Source organism: Arvicola amphibius, chromosome 1 (genome assembly GCF_903992535.2).
Source record: "Arvicola amphibius chromosome 1, mArvAmp1.2, whole genome shotgun sequence".
NCBI lineage: Eukaryota > Metazoa > Chordata > Mammalia > Rodentia > Cricetidae > Arvicola > Arvicola amphibius.
Window position 1 is genome coordinate 30206902 of NC_052047.1, and position 12418 is coordinate 30219319.

At 44.7% G+C, this 12418-nt stretch overlaps 1 protein-coding gene across 8 annotated transcripts in view; it reads left to right on the forward strand.

Moving 5' to 3' along the window:
- The window catches only part of Fryl (FRY like transcription coactivator), a 232418-nt gene that overhangs the window by 62097 nt on the left and 157903 nt on the right, over nt 1-12418 (forward strand). For 7 of the 8 annotated variants that reach the window (XM_038321732.1, XM_038321751.1, XM_038321741.2 and 4 more), the window contains exon 3: nt 1171-1298. The exons of the other annotated variant lie outside the window; for it this stretch is intronic. The gene's annotated coding sequence lies outside the window, so the exon portion shown is untranslated. The remainder of the gene's footprint in view (nt 1-1170; nt 1299-12418) is intronic. 8 annotated transcript variants of the gene reach the window in all.

A 12418-nucleotide genomic window follows, 5' to 3' on the forward strand; every position in this document is an offset into this window, starting at 1 on the left:
ATGCTTATGTACTTATAATATATTTATATATTATATATAAATATAAAATGAGATTTGGGGCTTTGAAGATTTAGCCTTTGCTGTGGTTTTGTTGACTTGTTCTTTTTAGTAAATGGAATTTTATAGTTTTATAACTTGACTAAAGGAATTTCAAATTGAGAGTTTTAAGTCCAAAGATAGCATGTCAGAGTTTACCCTTTCTCTTGGGTTGTATATTAACTTCACTAAGGAAAAAGTGATGTAAAGTGAAACGGGTTTGAGTTTCAGAGAACCGGCCCATCTAACTGTTGAGAAGTGCTGAGACCCTCAGTGGTAGTAAAACAGGGAATACCTGTGACTGCACCTGAGCCCTTACAAATGGTGGAAGGACAGCTCTCTGTGGTCACCAGCTCCATTTTTAGCCACGTTTAGGGAACTGCAGATATGCACAGTAGTTCACTGTCCCAAGATCTTTCCAGTTGCTGTAGTAAGATTTGGAAAACACCCATTGTAAAGTAGCTCCATAAGTGTGGTTCCCAGTATGTACACGAACTCCTTGGCAGTGCTGTATTTTAGTGTGTTATATGACAGTATGTTAAATGTGGTACTGAATAAGCTGTCGGTGTATAGGTGAGGCCAGCAATTGACTTATGAAATCATTACTTGGGAAAGAAAGGGGAGAAAAGTATAGATTAGACCTGAGTGGTACACTTACCACCTGCAGATTCCGCTCAACAAATAGAACAGGGGGTTAAGAAGATGCTTGGACATTCAGTGTTTGGTTGTTGGGTACTCTAACAAGCTGCCATGTATTAGAAAGGCCTTTGTCTTAGAGTGGGGGTATATTCAATTATCTACTTGTGGAATGCTTGGATGTCTGCCTTTCTGCTTCAGAATAATCTGGAGGGTGGGTGGGACATGAAGCTATAAATGAGATATGATATTCTATGAACGAATTGTTGCATTTGGGAATAATGGAGGCATGTCTTTATGATAGCATTCTTAATAATTTTACACTGTTTGGACAGTTTCCAGACTTTAAGGGAAAAATAAGTTATATGTCATATTGGAGAAGATAGTAGCATTGGGCGAGTGATTGTTCCAAGCGAGGATAGATACGAATTAACGCTAAAATATTCTTATTATAAACGTCCCTGACAGGAAAATGTTGTGTTTTGTTTTTTTCTTCAGAGACGAAGCCATTTATTTGAATCTGGGCAATTAACCTCTAAATGCGTAATTCTCCACACTGCTTGAGAGTCATGCAAGATTAGATGCTCCATGTCCCCACCAAGAACTTAGTCTGGAGTGGTACCACGGTAAGATCACAGGAAATACCGCCCGTCGAGGCCATTAAGTGTCTTAGAGGCTGCTTCTTAGCCCCCAGCTTTGATTACAGTGTCTGTGTTACTCATGTTTCCGGAAATAAGTGTTACACCTGACATGGTTAACTTAATTGGGAAGAGGTTGATTTTTGGCTCATGGTTTTGGAAGTTCTGGTCTGTGAATTGCCATCTCATTGTTTTAGACCAGGAAGCAAAGTGGCAGGTTGGGGTGGGGTAGAGGTGGGGTGGGGGTGGTGCAGGAGCCTGCAGTTCATTCAAGAATGACTCCCCAGTGATGTAATTCCTTCCCCCTAGTGTCTACCAGATTAGGGATCAAACTTTAGATATGGGGGCCATTAGAAGACTTATACAGTTCTCAAAACTATTATTATTTTATTGTACCTTTTTATTATGTGTATAGGTATTTTGCCTGCATGCATGCCTGTACTGTGTGTGTACCTGGTGCTCCTGGAGGCCAGAAGAGGGCATCAGATTCCCTAGAGCTGGAATTAGAGGTGACTGACTATAAGCTGCCAAGTGGTTGCTTGGGAGTCAAACCTAGGCCCTCTGCAAGAGCAGCCAGTGTTGTTGACCCCTGAGCCCAGCCTCTATTGGGAAACGTTTAAGATATGAACAAATAGCACATTCAAGGTTATGAGAATTACTCAAAATGCTTAGAAATAGCAAGTAGATGGGCCTTTCACACAGACTGAGACAGTAGTGAGTACGGTTTGGCCCCTGGAATGTAATGCTGGTCCCTCTGCTGTGTGTCTCGCTCAGGGCAGGTTCTCAGGAAGCTAGTCTAGCTGCCAGGCTGTTTACTAGCGATCAGCACAGGACGCAGACTGGGCAAGGAAGGAGAACAGTGCAGGCTCAAAGGGCTTTGCGCCACCTGGCAGGGAGGACTGTAGCTATAAGAGCCGGTTTCCCTTCTTGAATCTGAAACAAGCTGGAGACAGAGGGAGATCTCAGAGTCCTTGGACCTTGCACAAACCCTCATAGAAGCTGTTCACACCCACTCCAGGGATGGAGGAAACATGGGGGTCTCCTCTCTGACACCCAGTGCTTGTCCTTCTGCACCTCAACCCCTTCCTTTCCAGAGATGTGAAAAAGTGACCCAGCAGGTGGCCCTGAGTACCACGAGCAAACACCAGGGCAACTTCCTGTCTGGCATAAGCTGGGTTCCACACCACTGTGTTGCAGGGCTCCTTAGATAAGAACCCACAAAGGGGCCCAAGGCAGACAGCAGACTTACCATGTAAAGACCGAGGTCACATTCGCAAAGCAAGCACAAAGAAAGAGCGTCCATCTAGGGTAGGAAGCCTAACGGCCTGTAATTATGACATATTTTTCTCTTGTTTGTGGTGATTAGGTGAATGGATATTAATTTTATTCCTTTTGGGCTCAGAGGAAAGTTGGAAAGGGAATGTGCTTCTTAGAAATGTTTTCTAAAACAAGAAAAAAAAAACACAATGTTTTTTAGTAGATACAGTACTGCTTTCGGGAAAGAAATTTAAGTCTACCCTGTTTTTTACCTAGACAGAAATTCCCCCACCCCACCCTTACTTGGTGACAGTCGCATGTATCCCAGGTTGCCTGGAATTCACTGTGTAGCTGGGGATGACTTTGAACTTCTGCTCCTTTTACCTCCACCTCCTGAGTGCTGGGATTTTAGGCGGATCCCACTACGTGTGAGGGTTGAACTCATGGCCTTATGCATACAGAGCAAGCAAGCACTCTATCACCTGAGCTACCTTCCCAGCCCCCTAGATGGAATTTACATTACTCTTAAATATTCTTTGAGACTTAATACTGAATTAAAGCTTCACCATGCGGGACCTTCAAACTGTATTTGCCAATGGATTAAATAGAGTCACTGACCCTTTAAGTCCTGTGATTTGTCTGGCTCAATCTTTAGACATGTTACGTTCTATTTATTTTCGTGTCGCGTACTGGAAGAAAGCAGTCGTGTATGTGTGTGTTTCACTGAGTGAATTGGATTTTTGAAGTTATTAAAATATGTGTCCTATGCAGCTACAAACACAGTTACCAGGCCGCTCCCACCTCCTGTACTCCGTTTGCTTGTTCAAGGCTTTCTCCTGCACTTGGATCCCCACCAGAAGGCAGGCACCGAGGCCGGAGGGCAGTAGGTGACTCTGACCTGGGTTTTACAGCCCTTTCTCTTGTGTGTACGCCTTAGTGACATTGCCATAGTGGGGTTAGCTTCATGGGCTCTTGTTATCACATGAGTAGAATGTGCAGTTTGAAAGCAAACGTTCTGATGCTGATGACTACATTTATTAAATTTTAATATTAACTTCTCGAATTCTTTAGCATGATGTCTTAGATGAATCTGTTTTGTCAATTACCCTTCGATGATCTATTCTAGGGTTTCTACTCCTGTGGACTGTGCTCGATTGTAAAGGGGATTTGTGTGTGTGTGTGTGCGTGTCTGTGTATTTAAAAGTTCTCACTGGCGCAGCCTTGTGTTCTGTGTAAGTTGTGCGATCTGGTAGTGAGTTTTCAAAATGATAAGGATTATCTTCTGCGTCCACGTTACTGTCTCGCGCTACAGAGCTTAAGTTTATTTGAAAGAAAGGGTACGCCCCGGAACAAAGTGAATTTATTTTTACATGATCACAGTGAAGGCTGTCAGAGTTTAAATGGTAAACCCGATCAATGCTAAGCATTTTATAGCCTGAGAATTGCAGCTAACACCCACTGTAGAAGGGCACGCATATATGGCCTGCAGTTTCACAGACTGTGACTGCTTGGCCTGTTATCGGCACAAACAGTGATGTCCTCAAAAATCAGCTTCCCAGCAGCTGCTGCTGGTGACCTGCTGGGCCCTAGCACCGCCTAAGCTCACATGACAACGCCTCTTTGCTCTTTGCCTCAGATAGTATAGCCCTTAACTATAGTCATCAAGGAAGTTGGTCCCTGTACCTTTCTTTGTGCTCCTAAGTCTAGTAATGTAGAAGAACCGTAGGATGGATTTTTTAAAGCGGGTTGTGCCTCCTGCCTTTTCTGGGGACCTGGTTTTGGATGCTGGAGATAAGGCCCAAGGAACGTCCCCCAGATTACTTAAGGTGCGAAGGCTGCTCTCCACTGCCTCCGAGAGGACAGTGGGTGACCCAGGCGGGAGTACGTTGTGCGGAAATCATGATGACAGATGTCAACATCAGCAAATAGGTAACGTAAACACACGTTGCTTTCAGTTCTTTCAGGACTAACTACAAGAAAGTAATTATTTTTCAAGAGAGACTTAAGTATTAAAAATGTATTAAAAAGTAGCTGTATTTAACCTGAGTCTTTAGAAAGTTTTGTTTTGATTTAGAGAGGGAGACAAATGATGTACAAGGGCATCAGGCCTGATCATTTTGGTGGTCTTTGGGAAGTATGCTGAGAAAGTATTATTAAAAACTGTTGTTATTAAAACCCATTAGATATGAAGAGAAGCAAATAAGATACTGGGTTTGATCTGCCCACTAGAAAAGTGACTTATTTTCCGTCTTAAAAAAAAAATCTGCCTTCTTGTTGTATCCTAAAGATAAACAAGTATTTGGGTAGGCTGTACCTCAGTGGTAGAGGGAGTGCTTGGTATGTGGATGGCCCCGTGTGGGGTGTTGAGCCCTATGATAGAGCGAGCTTCAGAGCACACAAGGACTACTGCCCATCATCCTATTTTTGTTCCAAAAATCAATTTTATATGGCGAATGGAAAGATGCCCTGTTAGAAATTTCTGATTGAGGCGCTTCTGTGTCTTGTTGGAAATCCGTAAGAAGCAGCACTAGGGCCCTGGTGCCTGCTTGACCGGCACTGTTGCACAGGTGTCTCTGTGTCGTGTAAAACACACCGGAGCGTGTGGATCCAGGGATCGGCCCAGCTCGCCTTTTAAGCGTGAACACGAATAAGATTTACTCAGCTCCAGCCTTGAGTCACTAGAATATTTTATAATTATTCATTTTTATGTCAGTTCATGTCTTCCGGTGATTGCTTCTTAGAGTAAATTTCCACACACTTTTTAAAATTTGCATAGACATTGGGCTGTTACCTTAAAGAGAGTTTCTAGTCTAAATCTCAGGCAGGATTTGGCAGCAGCCTCTGTTTCTTGTATCCTCCCCAGCATTGTTTCATGTCAGCTTAAAAAAAGGATAGTTGTAGTTATGAGAAACCGTAGATTCCACTTTAAATATACCAATTATGTAAAAGAATGCGGAGGGTTTTTTTTTGTTCTTTTTTTTTTTTTAATAAAGTATATGTTGGGGCTCACAGGCCTGTAATCCCAGGCACTGCAGAGGGTGCACCCTAGATCTTGAAGTGCAGCCTAGATCTCCGCCAGCGCAGCGTCCGCCAGGGCTGCACCATGTCCCGTCGCCAAACAGACCAAAGAAGCAGCTTCTCCCTGTTTGGTGACTGGCTTTTGGGCCGCTCTTCTCGAATCTTTGTCTCTGTCCATGGCTTAACTGCTGTCAGACGTTAGAGTTTTGAAGTTTCTCATACTTCTAGAGGTGAGGAGGCGATGAAAGCACTTTGTGCTACCTTTTAGCTTGAATTAAAACCCTCGGTTTTAGCCTGCACCCTTTCACGTTCAACAGTGTGTGCACGCTTGTGTGCAGTTGTGTAAGGCGCTCGAAATTTTTCTCCTTTCATTTTCAGTCCTGAGACACTTAAGTCTTTCCTGGTTGTGCGCCACACCTGCCTTGGTGGTTGATGTTGAACTGTAACGGGCCACACCTGCTTTATGGTCCCTTTTATTTCTAAACTTGACCTGTGGTTGTTTCTTCAAATGACCGCACTCTTTCTAGTACCGCGTCCACGTTACAAAGTATACTAATCTGATTTCTGCAATTCATGTTAAAGAAGGACTCTGTCTCCTTTTAATTTTTATTATTGCGTGTGTGGGTGCATATGTGGGAGGTCAGAGGACACTTTGGAGAGTGTTTGCTCCTTTCACCTTTCTGTGGGTTCCAGGGAGGGAACTCAATTGTCAGGCTTGTGCAGTTGAGTGTTTTTACCTGCTGAGTCATCTCTCCGGCCCTAGGGTTTCTGGTGTGTGTGTGTGTGTGTATACGTATGCACCACAGCCTACATGTGGAGGTCAGAAGATGAAATTGGGAATCAGTCCTCACCTTCCACTGTGGGACCTGGGATTCTAACACAAATCACCAGGTTAGCTTGGGAAGTGCTTTGGCCCAGGGAACCTTCTCATAGAGTGCACACCCCCACCCCCACTCCACCCCACAGGCTAGAAAGCTGGCTCAGCAGTTAAGAGCACTTGCTCCTCTTCTAGAGGATGTGGTTCAGTTCTCAGCACCCATGTGGCGGCGCACAACTGCCTATAACTCTAGTTCTGGGGGATCTGGTACCCTTCTGGCCTCCATAGGCAGCAGGCCCCATGTGTGCATACTAGATTAGTCACCCACATATACACATTAAATAACACTTTAGAAACATGGCAGCTTCCCCCCCCCCCCCCCCCATTGTGTTAGATTTTCTGTTACGACACAATCTGGAGAAAAGAAGTGTAAGGAGGAAATGATGGCTTCTGGCTCCTGGTTTCAGTCCCCCACTGCAAGGGTGAGCAGCCCGCATCACGGCGTCCAGGAAGCAGAGAGAGGGATTGCCTGTTCCTGTGGAGCCTGGGATCCCAGGCAATGGGGTGGGGTGGTGCTAGCCACAGGCAGGAGAGCTTTCTGCTCCCAGTTAGCTCACTCTGGAAATGCCCAGGGTTGTACTTTCCTAGCAACGTTTTCCATGTAGCCTGGTCATTTGGGTGACTAACCACCACAAGGATGCCATTCCCTGATTAAGGGTTTGTAGGGTGTGTAACTTCTTACCACCCTAGGTTAAAGCAGCACACTGAAGAGTGTAATGAATCTGATACCAGTCCCCTCATTTTTCTTCTCTCTCTCTCTCTCTCTCTCCCTCCTCTCTCTCTCTCTCTCTCTCTCTCTCTCTCTCTCTCTCTCTCTCTCTCTCTCTCTCTCTCTCTCTCTCTCTCTCTCTCTCTCTCTCTCTGTCTGTCTCTCTCTCTCTCCCCTCCCTCCCTCCCTCTTTCTTTTTTGAGACATTGTTTTACTATGTAGCATTGATTGTCCTGGAGCTCACTGTGTAGACCAGACTGGCTTGGAATTCACTGGGATATGCCTGCTTCTGCCTCCAGAGTGCTAGGATTAAAGGCGTACACCACCACCACCCAGCAGATTTATTTCTCTTTAAAAATTCTGTGTTTACATCTGTCTGTCTGTTGGGGGTTTGTCCATGTGAATACAGGGCATGTAGAGACCAGAGGCATCAGATGCCTGGAGCTGGAGTTAGGGGTGGCATAAGCTATTAGACATGGGTGCTGGGAACTCTTAGCCACTGAGTTGTGTTTCCAGCCCCAGCTTCCCTTTCTTTTTTTTTTCTTTTTGTTTAAAGTGGCTAAACAAAGCTTAAAAATGAAAACAAGTAATAATCAAAGAAAAGATTTGTTATTAAACTAACGGTATAAAATGAAACAAAACCAAAAACCACAGACAAAGGCTTGGAAAATATATCTGCTCTGTAACAGCAGGCTCTCCTCACACCCCAGCCCATCATGGTTCTTATTTTTGTTTGTTCTTGAGACAATGTCTCGTGTAGCCTAGGCTGGCCCCAGACCTACTGTGTAGCTAAGGATAACCTTAATTCTCAGTCCTGATCTCTCCACCTCCCAAGTTCTAGGATCACATGTGGGCTTCATTCCGTGACCAGTAGTGCTGTTTTCAAGCACACATTCATGACTGTCCTTAAACTCACCTTTGACGTGTTGGCAGTGGCCAAAGAAAGCCGCTGAAGAACCTGGTCCGGGGCTGCTTTCCTATGCCCCTTTCCTCACATGCACATCAGATCAATGCAGCTTTCAGTCCTCACCTGAGAGCCTCGATTTGCAGGAGATAGTGACTGATACGGACCCACAACTGGCCAAAGTGCAGAGAAACTGGGGCTAAGTGCTCTGCACTAAAGGAAACAGTATTACCTCTCTGCGCCTGCCCCGGGCCAAGGGATCTCTATGGAGAGGGAAGAGTGAGAGCCGGAGGCATAAAACACTGCAGGGTAACATTTGGACATGCAGGGCAGCTGTTCATAGTAACTCACAACCATTGTGCAGTGTGCACAAGACCTGCGCTAGCTGAAACCAGACCGAGTCCCAGCAGGGAGAGGTGTGGATGGATTTTTCTTTGGACTGCCAACTCACAAAAAATGAGACAGACTTATTATTAATTATGAAAACTTGCTGGTAGCTTGTTCTTGTTTCCAACTAGCTCTTATAATTTAAAATAACCCATTTTAAAAAATTAATCTACATTATACCACGTGGCTTTTATCACTATTCCATTTTGTGTGTTTGATTTGTTCAACATCTGCCTGGCTTCTTCTTTGTTCTTCCCAGCATCCTCTGTCCTGAAAATCCTGCCTGGCTATTGGCTATTTGGCTTTTTATTAAACCAACCATAGTGACATGTGTTCACAGTGTAGGGAAGGTTATTCCACAGCAGAGGGGGGAGTTAGGCACACCCCCACCATTCCCTTTATCAGAGCTCTATCATCTTGTCGAAGAGTAAGCCTAGAATCAAGGCTTCTTTGATTCCACAGTCTGTCCCTGAGTCAGTTGGTCTGTCGTACAAAATTTCTGAGAATCAACAATACCATGCTCCTGCAAGTCATTGATTGTATTTACACAATGATAGAAACAGAAATTAAAATTTACAGCTGCAAGACCCTGTGTGAGCTGGTGACTTGCCCCCAGTCCCCCTAGTGTGGTAGTGTAGCCAGAAGCAAGAAGCTGTGTGAGCCAGTGACTTGCCCCCCAGCCTCCGCCCCCAGTGTGGTAGTGTAGCCAGAAGCAAGAACCTATGTTCTCTATGTGAGTGGGTGACTTGCCCTCCCAGCCCCCCAGTGCGGTAGTGTAGCCAGAAGCTATGAAAATACCAACTGGAACTGTTTCTCTAAGAGGTGCCTGAGTTTTGTAATTTGTTTGTTGTTTTAAGATAAGGTATTATACTTGACTGGCTGGCTGGCATGCACAATGTGGTTCTGCTTTGCCTTGACCTTATCCCAGTAATCCTCCTGCCTCAGTCTCCTTAATGCTGGGGTTAAAAACAGAAGCCACCTTTCTCAGCTAGTTTTATTCATTTAATGAAAGGAGAAATTGAGCATATGGAGAAATTCTGTGTAAATGGTGGGGGATAGATGGATGTACTTATTCTCCTAGAGAGAAAATGATACGTAATACCATTGGCTTTTAAAAAGTTTTTATTATGGGAGACAGAGACAGACAGATCTGTGTGAGTTTGAGGCCAGCCTGGTCTACATAGTGAGTTCCTGGACAGCCAGGGCAGTGTAGAGAGCATCTCAAAAAATTTCTCTTTAATTACTTTTATTTAGTGTGTGTGTGTGTGTGTGCGCGCGCGCGCGCGCGCGCGCGCACGTGCATGCATGCACCTGTGTATGCATGTGGCACAGCGCACATACGGAGGGCAAAAGACTACTTGTGGAAGTCAGTTCTCTTCTTCCATCTTGTGCGTTTCAGGGACGGGAATTTCGGGTGGCAGGTTGGTGGCAGGCCCATTTTCCTACTAAGCCATTCCACCAGCCCGTCTAAAGGTTTTTGTTCCTAAGGGATTTTCGACAAGGTTGGGATGCGGCTGTGTTGTGTCTCTTATGAGAGGCTCCACAGAGAACAATCTGGCTTAGAAAGTACTTCTGCTAATGGTAGGACAGAAATATGCATGAAGTGAAGATATTAGTAGGTCATTATTATTTGGAGAACATTTTTGCTGTTAGTCTTTTTTCCATTTTGAACTTTCTTTAAATATGGCGTAGACTAATATTTTAAAAGCCATTATGACATCCTTGAACAGCCCAGGGCATTCCAGTATCTTCTGCTGGTAGCAGTGCTCCCCGCCCACAGCAGCTGTGGAGTCCCGCTGCCACCATCCTCTCAATAGACTGAGCTGTGGGACTGACTGAGTTGGCTGTTGTTTTAACCAAACCTGTTTATGCCAATTCCAGCTCGCTGTTGTGATTGCATAATTAAATTGCATATTACATAATGTGGTAAGGGACGAGACTGGAGCGAGGGTTGTTTTGGTGTGTCCGGAGGGTGGGCACTCTGGACAGACCCCACGAAGGCGGATTTCTAGAGAGAAAAACATCGTGCGCCAAGCAGGCCAGAGAAGCGTGCAAGACTGGAGTTTTGCCCTGGAATACCTTCTGAAACTGAATAGCGTAGCCAGTGCCCATGGCTTTGGTCTTAGGCTAGGAAGACAATGGCGCAATCTACAAACCCGGCCTGAATGACAGGGCCTGGGCACTGTGTCAGGAAGCTGAGGATTAAACGTGAATTTAACATTTGAAGTTAAAAACCAAACCTCAGTGGGTCTTTTCCCCCTCATCCTCTGATCCCTACTTGAATAGAGCTTTTAAGTTCAATGGTGAGCCAGCCTACTGTAAGGGACTCTCCTGTGCATGGCTGTTCCGTATTGTAATACCACCGAAGAAGTAAATCATTTGTTTGCCACATCTAGTTCCTATGCAAAATAAAAGGGGTCAGGATGATCAAACAAATGTAGCCTTGGTTTATTCTGAGATGCTTCAGCATCCTTCTGGCTTTTGGAGAACATCCTGATTGTGTGATTAAAGACTGATACCAGGGCTGGAGTGTGCAGCTCAAGTAGTGCGAGAGCCTGGGTTCGATCCCAGATGCCTCAAAAGGCAACAACAGAAAATGTACTTCACTGACAAATATTGCAGCCAGGGCATTATCTCTAGGCAGAAGAGCTTGTGGGAAGAAAATACAGATACTGATGGAGAATGCACCGTATTATCTTCTGAGTTTTGATGAACACCATGTAGACAGTCTGATTCTGAAATTCGGGGTATATGTTTTCACAGACATCTTTTGTAAGAACTGCAGAGTCTTTGCATCACCAGGGTTATTGTTCTTCTGCTAGGATTAAGCTCAGTTCTGTTATTATTGATGCTGCTTGTAGTCAAAGAGTGTCAATGTGAAGAGCAGAAAACACTGTTTTGTTAATGCAGCATCTTTTAGGCGAAGCTGGGGATTGAACTCATGGTGAGGCAAACCCGTCACCACTGACCTGTATTTTCAGCCTTCTTTTTTCTTTTAATTTTGAGGCAGGACTCCCAACGGCATCTAGATTGGCCTTGAACTCGGTCTTTAGCTCAGGCCGGCTTTGCACATAGGCTCCCCTGCCTCAGTTTCCGGTAGCTGGACTACAGGCATTTGCTAGCGGGCTGATCAACATTGATTCTTGTAATTGCCAAGAGCAGAGGCAGCGATAGGGGGACCACAACAAATGTCGACATTTAGGATGAAAGAGCTTGTGATCACGTAGCGCTCCAGACTCTGCTTGGTTTGCCGGCGACTGGAATGATCTGCTGTTAGTTCCATGTCCTGCTTCCCCACTCAGACCGAGAATATCCACTGACCTGAGTGCGGAGGTGTAGAGCCAAGACTCCAACACTCAGAAGGCAGACACAGGAGGATTGCAAGTTCAAGGTGAAACCTTGACTTACAAAAGGAGAGGTAAAGCGAGCTGCGTTTTTTGGTGTGTTCTGGGGTTCAGAATCTAGTAACTGCTTAGTGAATTACTCATTAAATGTATGGCTGTTACTGACCTTAGTTTTCATGATTATAAAAAAGTTAGCAAACTTGATGCATTGTTCAATAAAAGGTGGTAAAATTACTTGAAAAACTTGGAGTTTTGGTTTGAAGGTAAATGAATCACTTTAATTAAAAATACCTCCTTAGAGCATTGCATCAGAACACATTTTTGAGGACTATGGATCTCCATCTTTGGTTACACATAATCCCAGAGTGTTTTATTACATGACGCATGGCTAGGTGGACGCTATCTCGAGCTTGGGTTATTGGACCTTTCTGCTTCCTCCTTTGTCCACACCGTGTTCTCCTCCAAATAGCCATTGTCAAATAATTGTATGATTCAGAAGTAAGACCACATCCCATCTATAATTTCTTGTAGTTAGACTTTCTTTTCTGCTGCCAGCCTGAAATAACGACACAGAGACTTGTGACCACTCAGCCTTTGCTTAGGCTTGCCCTC